This window comes from Apium graveolens, chromosome 8 (genome assembly GCF_009905375.1).
Source record: "Apium graveolens cultivar Ventura chromosome 8, ASM990537v1, whole genome shotgun sequence".
NCBI lineage: Eukaryota > Viridiplantae > Streptophyta > Magnoliopsida > Apiales > Apiaceae > Apium > Apium graveolens.
In genome coordinates, this window is record NC_133654.1 from 112,341,605 (window position 1) to 112,351,988 (window position 10,384).

A 10,384-nucleotide genomic window follows, 5' to 3' on the forward strand; every position below is an offset into this window, starting at 1 on the left:
ATACCATTGTTGGATTTTTAACGCAGCGGGGCATGGCAAAACACTTTTACACATACAAAATCCAAATAAAAGCATATAAATCGTGAATAAAAATTCGAGGGATCGAATCTAACCTTTTTAAAATTAATTCGGAGACAACGATCAGAGATCCTTAGCAGTTGCTCCTCAAGTGTGAAGCACTCCACCGGTATCCACCAAGAAAACGACTTTTAGGAGGAGGAGGAGGTGGAGAAAATTTGGTTTTCTGGGGTTAGAATAAAATAGGGTCTATAATAGTGTATTTATAGGCAAAATTTTCAGCTGAAATTTTCCCATAAATATAATTATTATTATCCCATTTATTATTCTCATTAATAATTAAAACACCTTTTAATTATTAATCCTTTTCTAAACACTTTAGAAATAATTCTCTCTCTTAATTTAATTTCCAAAAAATTAAATCCTTAATTAATAATATTAAGAACTTTTCTTAATTAATTTATAATCAATTAAATCTCATTTAATCAATTATTAAATTTGCCAATTAATTATTTATTTCACAAATAAATAATTATTTAACCATTATTAATTAATTCCTCCATCATCAAATCATTCTCTTTTTATGGTGTGACCCTGTAGGTTCAATATTAAGCCGATAGTAGAAATAAATAATAATAAAACTATTTTATCATTATTTATATAAATTCTCTAATTTATTAAATATGATTAATTAATTAATCACATTTATTCTACATCGTGAGTGATGCTTCTCAACATATCGCGACTATCCGGATAATATGAATTCACTGCTTAGAATACCAAGAACCTGTCAGTGAATAGTTACCGTACAATAAACTCCTTCTACCCTACAATGTCCCGATTAAATACAAGGCATGGATCTCGTGTCAAGCCTATCTAATTCAATCACTTTGCTTACCATTTACTATGCGTAGTTCTATGCAAATTAGAAACTCCTTTCTAATTTCATTCACTCTGGCCAGATATTCCTGAACTAGCATAAGTGGATCAGCCTTGAACATTCGCTTTCTTCACTGGAAGGGGTAGATCCTTTATTGATCATACACTATCTTCGTGTACAAATTCCTATACCCAGAAGAGCCCTAATAATTGTCCTCGGAGACTAAGAACTAAACCAAAGCATAGTTCAGTGTACACAAGATGACTATAATGACCTCAAGTCTAAGGATACTTGTACAACTATCACTAAGCGAACAACTGCTGACACGTGAGTGAACTCCATCAGTTGTTCAGCTGTGCAAGTCATGTTCAGTGAACTTATTCTATAATAAGCACCTACATACTAGCTATAGTGTTACCACACAAATGTCTATGAGAACAGACATTCTTCATAATGAAGCAAGCATAATATGTACCGATCTTTGCGGATTATTAATTACCAGTTAGTAATCCTATGATCAGGAACTATTTAAGTTTAGAGTTATCATCTTTTTAGGTCTCACTATTATGATCTCATCATAATCCATAAAAGGATTTACTCTTAGCTATGGTATATCTTATTTAAACACTTAAATAGATAAACCCCGTAATAAAAACAAAACAAGTCTTTATTAATATCAATGAAATCAAAACAGATTACATAAAAGTTATTCCTAAATCCTAATACATGATTGGACTTAAGACATATTCCTTTCAACTTTTGTAGTCCTAAACTGGTTAGCCATTCCTTTAAATACCCACTTCTTATAATGTTCAAGAACATCGTATTTATCCTAAGAAAAATATACGATTCTTACATTAAATTCTAAGAGATTAACATTAATGAACTACTTCAAAAATACAATAAGTAAATATAACCACATGAGTTCTTTATTAGGAACTTTAGTCCAACTAACACAAGTTGGTGATACATAATCCGTTACCATTGTCCATAAAAAGTGGTTGAACTCAGATAGTAGCTTGTCATCAGTTGATATAGGTTGGGACTTTCTGTTGACTGTAATCATTTTTTTCTCCTTTCTTGCATGGACATGATCCATTCTTGTCTTTCCTATCTTTCTTTTTTTTCTCTGTCAACTCTTGAGGTGCATCTGTCCAACCAAATAAATACATTAATCTAATGTCCTTGGTGTAAAATCAAAACAGAAATTAATATGTAAGAGGAAACACTACGCCATAGATGGCTATAACCAACACCAAAAATATGTTACAATACACCCCTAAAACTATTGCTATAGGCAAAAATAGGTCTATTGCAACACTTTTTCGGTGTTGGGTCTAAGGCCGTCACTATAAGTATCTAACCTTACGCCAGTGTCAATTTATAACAACACAGCAAAATATGTTGATATAGATATCAATTGCAACAAGATTTTAAGAGTATAGCAACACAGACTTGGTGTTGCAATAGGTATACTAACCAATAGGTATACTAACTGACAAAAAATAGGACCCACCCCATATCAGTAGTTTTTAAAATATTCATATTTAATAGTTTTTTATTTATTTTTTGTTAAATTTTTATAAATATAATATTAAATAGACAATTATGTATATCCAAAATATAAAACTCAAATTATATTAATAAATATAAAACTCGTGAATCATTAAAAGAGTTGAACCTAATAAAAATTACATTATACTGTTATTAAGAACTATAACAAATTCTATATAATTTACAAGTTCAATGCTGGTACTTCTAAATACAGTTAAAGAGAAATAAAACACATCCAGGTCTATTCAGCTTGCACTGAATTATATTATCAATTATTAGCAAAGCCCCACCCTGAATACCTCCCACTATAGCTGGTCCAAGAACTACCTACAAATAATAATAAAACAAATTTATAGTTGCATATTAAGATCCACAGATATGTACATTGCATATAAAGAAAAATAACTAGTAACCATCTAAGTTTGTAAAGCAAGTGGATATAGTACAAGACCTGATTCAATGGAAGCAAAATATTTGTACCACTGCGGGAAATCAGATTCATGCTCATCCATTCAGTTACTTTCTAAATATATTTCTTAGTAGCCAGTTCCATAGACAGCGAGAATAGATGAACTTCATCATTAAAAGCTATTACATTAAACGAGTCTCCATGATCAAGCTTTGAGAGTGCTGCAGCAAGAGCATTTTTTGTACCCTCAAGTGGCTTCCCCGCATGCTTTCACGTATGTCAAAAACAAATATTATTTCCATCCCTAAAACCTATCAAATATCCAATTTTTTGCATCAAAATTATAAAGTTGGAAGTGTTTTGGCTAAGGTACAAATAGGATCTTTGATAAATGACAACTGCCATGGTAATAGTCTTCAAAAACAAAGTCCAGAGGTATAGACTTCGTGTAGACCGATAAAACTTGTAGTTTTAAAAACAAATAATAAATGATCTTCTGAGCGACACAATGATCCCCTTTAGTGACGTTACTGTTAAGTTACTAGTCCTCCTTAACATTGCCACCATACATCTAGTCACCAAACCAAGATTTGGCTTTTACACTCAAGTTTGTTACAACTCATCGGGGTACATTTAATCAGTTTTAGAAATGAGACCAGTTACTTTCTGCTTAGTCCGGACATAAATATGAAGATTACAACAAATAGATAAAAATGAATGTTAAAATTAATATTACTAACATTAATATTAATTAAAAAAAAGACTAACAAGATATTACTCGCTTCATTCTTGGAAAGTTCACAAAAAATCATATGAACAAAACATCAACACGATTACCATGTTTCCTGAAAATGTCCGCAAAACTAAAATTCCTAAAATTACACTAGTCAAATTAAAGACTGCCAGAAATTAGAAATACTAGATTTAAATTGCTATTACCGATTAACAAGTAAAAGCAAAACAGAAGTCGATGCATCTGATTTAACAACAGCAAATGAAATTCAAACAGAAAAGTATAAGTAACACACCGTATTTATAGGATTAGAGAAATACACTGCTTACAATTTGATGGCCTGGGGAGGGCTTCATAACAGCTTCGTGAATGATCTGATGAACTTTTTGAGATTATAGTCGCTTTTGCAGTAAGCAACAAGAGAACAGTATAATCAAAATATTTTTATATATATAAATATTATATATTTGTCAATCAACACTGATAACTATCATAGTATCATAAGGTTGATTGATGTGAAACACTTTTCAGGTGAAATATAAACAAGATGTTCAAGAAAACAATATCTTCTTATCTAGGAGTGTCCTGTGCAAATTCTAATATTTGAAGTAAATTTAACAGAAGGGACATTTTCAACATACCTGCCTAATTTGAGACTATTCTCCTTTCTGCTCAGAATAGAAGTATGATTTATCTCACAAATGAATATCCAAGTCAAAACAATCTCACTAGGAGGCAAATTCGATATATTATGGAAAACCATACATGTAATAATTTTTCAAGTCAACTCGTTATCAAATAGTCAATTACTTCAGATACAACTAAGCCACGTACTTACTATATAAAGCATAAATGCAATATGGATCTGCGGCAACATAGACTGTGTAAACCAGTGCAAATGTCATCACACCTTCCAAGATTGATGCTCCAAATCCAGTCATTTCATCAGGTATTATTCCGCGCATCGGAACATGCAACAACATATATAAACAGAACATCATAGTCATAGTCATCACCACACTAACATTGAAAAAAAAGGTTTATTTTAACCATGTGCATAGTCATACCTGTCCTACTGTTGTAATCTTCAGAAGCAAGCAAGGCATGACAGAGCCAAGGATTTGTGAAATCCAGTAAAAGATTGCCGCTGAAATGCTAACATGGCCTCCAATAGCCATTCCCAAAGTCACAGCCGGATTACCATGTCCACCAGAAAATGCCATAGTTTTCATAGTTTCTCCGACATCCTCTACAGTTCATCTGATTTTGTGCTGAACCATTCGGCAACTAATCTTGCTATTTCCCTTGAGCTTCGAGTGAAAACACCAGCTCCGTTTTCTACTACATATGGAACATTTTTCTTTTCCTGCGATTTTATAGAAAAAAGAGTACTCTAAGAGCCAGTTCTAACAAGAATTGGAAGTGTAGTTAAATTTAATATTCAGAATTATAGTGCATTGATTCACCCATCCAACAGGAAGAGTACCTTGTAGAATGAGAGGGAGGAGAGGTTTTCAAGTGCAAATGAGTGGGTCTGTTATGTTTAATAAGACGGTCGGGGGTGTCTTCAACAACTAAACTAGCAAATAAAAGATTTTTTCATCCCAACCAGCCATTTCAGCAACAGATCTGAACCTAGGGCTAAACATAACTCAAAATCGAAACTACCCTCAAATCTCAAACCCAAATTGAACACTATAATCCCAAATTAGTCTCTCTTACCCTTAAATTAAATCTAAACTTATCCCGAACCCTAATTTAATAGAGAGAGAATGGGCGAGAAACAAGGGATAGAAGCCCTAATTCAGGCAGAAAGACGAGTGACCGAAGATGGAGAGGCCAGTAAACGAGAGTGAATATTTCCCCTCTGTTTTGTGCCAATATTTCACTTCCCCCTTTATGAGAATGCTAGCTTCTAGGCCCAATTGTTTAAGCAACCCCATCCATACTAATCATTTTTAATTTTTTAAATTAAACTCTTTTTTAAATTACACATATTATAAGTATTATAATTTATATATTACTTTAATTAATTTATGAAAATTTTAAACTATTACATTTTTTATTTTTTATAAATAAATATTTTAGTGATATCAATTGATATTTTAGTTTTATTTAAACTAATTATTAAAAGGTATTCATTTAGTATTAAATTTAAATTAAATATTTCAATATTTATAGAATATGAATAATTTATTTATTTTTCGGACTTTTACTTTATAAGAAATTCCACAAATAATATTTTTCAAATCAATAATTTTTAAAGATAAATTAAATTTTGAGTTAATTTGTTTTTTTTTTAAAAATTATTCAGTTGTCTAGAGATGTATTAAGTTATAGCAACATGTCTCTGTACTTATAGTAACACCCAAATCTGGGTGTTGTGATAGGGTCATAATTTCATACTTATTGCAATGTTTTCTAAGGCAACACCAGACAAAAACGTGCAAATAGGTCATTTATGGCATAGTGAAAACAAGAAAACAGTAGTTTGTATTTGCAAATTCTCCGGCTGGGATTGTGATTGGATAGTCTCAATTTCCTTTTGGGCTTTTTTTGACATTTTCTGAGCTCGTTGTATGCTTCCATTGAACAAGGAGTTGCAGTTTTCAGCTTCTTTAGCTTTTCTCCAAGAGGAACGGGTGTTTCATCATTTTCCTAAAGGGAAATTACCACGTGAATATATAGATTTCAACTTGTTTGCAATATTTTTCTATTTTCATTTTTATTTTTCTCAATTATTGTCCTAAAATTATTAACCTACAATATTGAAGACTTGGAATCAAAATTTAATACATTTTAAAAAAAAAATTAATGATAAAAAATTATTCATACCTCGGCAGCAACTAAACCACCAACTACGTTCTTGTTAGGAATATTTTCAATTTTATTAACCTGGGAACGAGTTCTTGGGCCATCTACGACCTCAGGTATATGCACCATTTTTGATCTCTAGGAAATGTAGAACTCAACTAATGAGCAGGTGACTATAATAAACTATATGATGCTAAAAGAATTACAAATAAAGCAAGAATTTCTACTTTTGATTTAACAATGTCATCTTAATAATTTTCTATCCCAACCTCATGATTTGGAAAACATAATTCACTTCCACTTCGAGCACTCATCAACTTCTTCTTTTTCTTCCGATGGTTCTTTTTAAACATGTCAACTGTCATCTAATTTGATTTGAGTTCATCAACCTTTTTCTGAAGTTCCATAACATTCTTGTTCTGATTCATTTCATATTCATTATATCCTTCACCTTCACCTTTAACATTAATCTTTGTCCGTGCTTGCTTCCCAACATTGTCAACTGTATCTTTTGCAGGTATTTCCTATCTTGTCAAATATTCACCTAACCCTATCAGCTCAATATTATCCTCTGTTTCCACCACCTTCTCTGTTTCTACCTCCATCTCTGTTTCTACCACCTTCTCTATTTTCTACAACCTCCAGCAGAGCTTTTGAGCTTGGTCCCTCTTTTGCGGCACTTCGAACAACACTCGAAAATAGTAGAACTAAATTATAGTTTCTTTCTTGAAGTTAATCTTTATTCCATCTCATCAATGATGTCTTTAAAGTTCACAAATTTTTTCACTGCTCTGCATTATTCTCTACAATACCTGGTCTTGGAGTTACAATGTGCGCCATTAGGGCTACTCTTTTGTCAACAATGCAATTAATAAAAAAAATGCACTTCATAATTGTTGATTTCATGAATATATCGAAACATGATGCTATCATCAGTTATCAATATCCAGCCACCTCCCTTCCCTTTTTAACATATAATCCCCCAATCTCATCATATTTGAGATCTTTTTTAAGCCAGTCTATATGTACATAATATGACAATCTGTCAGCATCCGTGTCGTATGTGACATGTGAGCCACCACAGTATTTAGTCCTTTTCAAATCTCCGGTATGGTACAAGTGGATGGTATATGTGGAATCAGTCATCCTATAAAATTATAAAAAAATGTTAGAGATATAAAAAAACTACGATAATCTATCAAACATGTAAAAAGGTGTAGAGATATAAAAACTACAATAATATAAATTTAAAACATGAAAGCAATGATCTAAAACTACCATGTTAAATATATAAAACAGGAAAATAATGATCTAAAACTACCATGTTAAATATGTAAAACACGAAAGCAATGATAAGTTAATCTCAATTATTGTTTTAATTGAAGTTTTATTTTTTAATATAATTTATCTACCCTTTCCTTAAAAATAAATTAATTCAAACTCTTAGGACTTAAGCAATAACAAAGAACACCCGACTTAATCATTTACTCCATCTGGAATTTCCTTTACAGGTACATCATCTCTGAACCTGGTGACTTTATTTTCATGATTTCCTATCATGGTACGAAAGCTAGTGTCATGTGAAAACTTCCCATGCATGTCATCTTCAATTGTATTTCCAATGCCTATTTCCACAAACTCTGGTGATATCCTCTTAACTGGATAATAAAAATTCTTTTCAACAAGGTCCTGAATATAAAAAACTTGTTGCACTTGAGTTGACATAACGAAAGAAATATAGTTTTGACAAACTCGGTTAAAGTTAAATCGAGTAAAACCAAATGAATATTTATCATCTAGGTACTAGGTGCACCTCAAAAAGATAACATTAAATGCAACCCAGTAGTCAACTTCAAATATCTCTTCAATCGATTTATTGTAACCTATATCCCCAACTATGGGATTTTGATCCTTCAAACTTACGAAGCTAATTGTCAAGGCTGTCAATACACTCAACTATGTTGTGTTGTACTCTTATATTCTCTTTCTCTTGTATGGAACCTAAATCCATTTACAACATAACCACTAAACTGCTTAGCTGATCTTATTGGACCCTTCATTAATGATGCCACTTCCTCGGAAACTTTGACTTTTTTAACAACTTCATCCTTGAACCAGTCACAGATTTCATCAGCGTGTATTATTTCCCTTTTATACTGTTTAGAATTTTCGTTGTTGGTAATTAATTCTTGGTGCTTCCTATAATTGTAGACAAGTATATTATCTTAATATACATAAAGGCATTAATTTTTATTTACTTGGCTGTAGAATATTAATCTAGGAGTTACTCAATTAGGTCCTCAACCTCCTTGTCATCATAGTTAAGTAATACATATCGGTGAGCTGTGATCCACGTATAATATAACAAATGAATATCTTTCTCATCTTTGTTCTTCCTTGAGCCGAGAGAGTCTGCACCGGGACTTTCAAATTGATTTGATGACGTACTCTGGCCATCATTTATAAATCTTGAGCAAATTGTCAAACACTCATCTGCCAAGTACCGTTCTGCAATCGATCCCTCTGTTTTACTCTTATTGCGAATGTATTGTTTTAATACTCATAGGTTTCTTTTAATTGAATACATCCATTTTTGATGGAATGGTCCACCGTATCCGATTTCCTTGCACAAATGTACAGGTAGGTGAACCATTATGTCAAAGAACGAATCCGAAAAAATTATCTCAAGTTGAAAAAGTATTTCGATAATCTCATGTTGCAACCTTATTAAATCACCTACCTCAATCACTTTAGCACATATATTTCTCAAAAAAATTCCAAGTCTGATTAAAGGTATTGCAACTCCAGGCTTTAATATTTTTTTATTGCAATTTGTAATAAATACTACATAAAAATATGTGCGTCATGACTCTTCTATAACACAATTTTCCTATCTTGCACGTATCTGCTGATATTAGAACCAAACCCCAGTAGCAGCTTTGCATTTTGGAATACTGAACAGAATGTATCATTTTTTTTGTTGGTCAGGTCAAAGTTTGCAGCCCTAATTATACCCAATTTATGCAAATCTAATCGAGCATTCATATTATCCTTTGTCTTTCCTCCCATATTTAACAATGTGCTTAGAACACTATCATAAATATTCTTCTCGATGTGCATTACATCAAAGTTATGTCGAGTTAATTTGTCTCTCCAATAAGGTAAGTCAAAATATATTGAACTCTTATTTCAAGGGTTAGTTTCCCAAATCAGTTTTTATTTACTTCCCTTTCCAAATGTATCCACATAACTTTAATTTCCCTCCCATATAGCATTGTAGGAGTTTTTGTAGTCCCAACATCGCCATTAAATTGTCTGTTTTCAGACTTCCACTTACAGTTGGGATCTAGGAATTTTCGATGATTCATATAGCACACCTTCTTGCTATGTTTTAAATACATCGACGACGTCTCATAATTACATATAGGACATGCTAGCTTGCCTTTTGTGCTCCAACCCGACAATATTGCGTATCCGGGAAAGTCACTGATGTCCCACAAGACGCTTGCATGTAACTTAAAGTTCTGATTTATCGAAGCATCATAAGTTTCCACCCCCACATTCCATAACTCTTTCAATTTTTCGACCAACGGCTACATCTAGACATCTATATTATTTCCGAAATTTTTGGGACCAAGTATCATTGTTGAGAAGATTAAATTTTCGGGTTTCATGTTCAACCTGGAAGGGAGGTTATAGTTAATGATAATAATTGGCCGTATGTTGCGAGTGGAACTCATCTTGCCATATGGATTAAAGCCATTAAAAGCTACACTCAATCTGACATTCTGATTTTTTGAAGAAAAATGGGGATATCTGGCATCCATCATCTTCCAGGTTTCCCCATCAGGTGGATGCCGTAACTTCCTATCCTTCTTTTGGTCTACTGTATGCAAGCTCATTAGTTTAGAAAAGTCTTTGCACAAAAACATTTGTTGCAATCTTGGTTTTAGTGGGAAGTATCTCATAACTTTGG

At 32.3% G+C, this 10,384-nt stretch overlaps 1 long non-coding RNA gene across 4 annotated transcripts; it reads right to left on the reverse strand.

The window, feature by feature from the left end:
- Positions 1-1,547: 1,547 nt before the first annotated feature.
- LOC141677360 (uncharacterized) lies at positions 1,548-5,483 on the reverse strand. 4 transcript variants are annotated; one of them, XR_012557394.1, is made up of 4 exons: positions 5,081-5,483; positions 4,236-4,960; positions 2,904-3,995; positions 1,548-2,048 (listed from the first exon to the last, which is right to left on the reverse strand). It is a non-coding gene; the product is annotated as an uncharacterized LOC141677360 (long non-coding RNA). The 4 variants fall into 4 exon arrangements; XR_012557393.1 differs by having other exon boundaries at positions 2,904-3,172; positions 3,924-4,960; XR_012557391.1 differs by having other exon boundaries at positions 2,904-4,960.
- Positions 5,484-10,384: the final 4,901 nt, after the last annotated feature.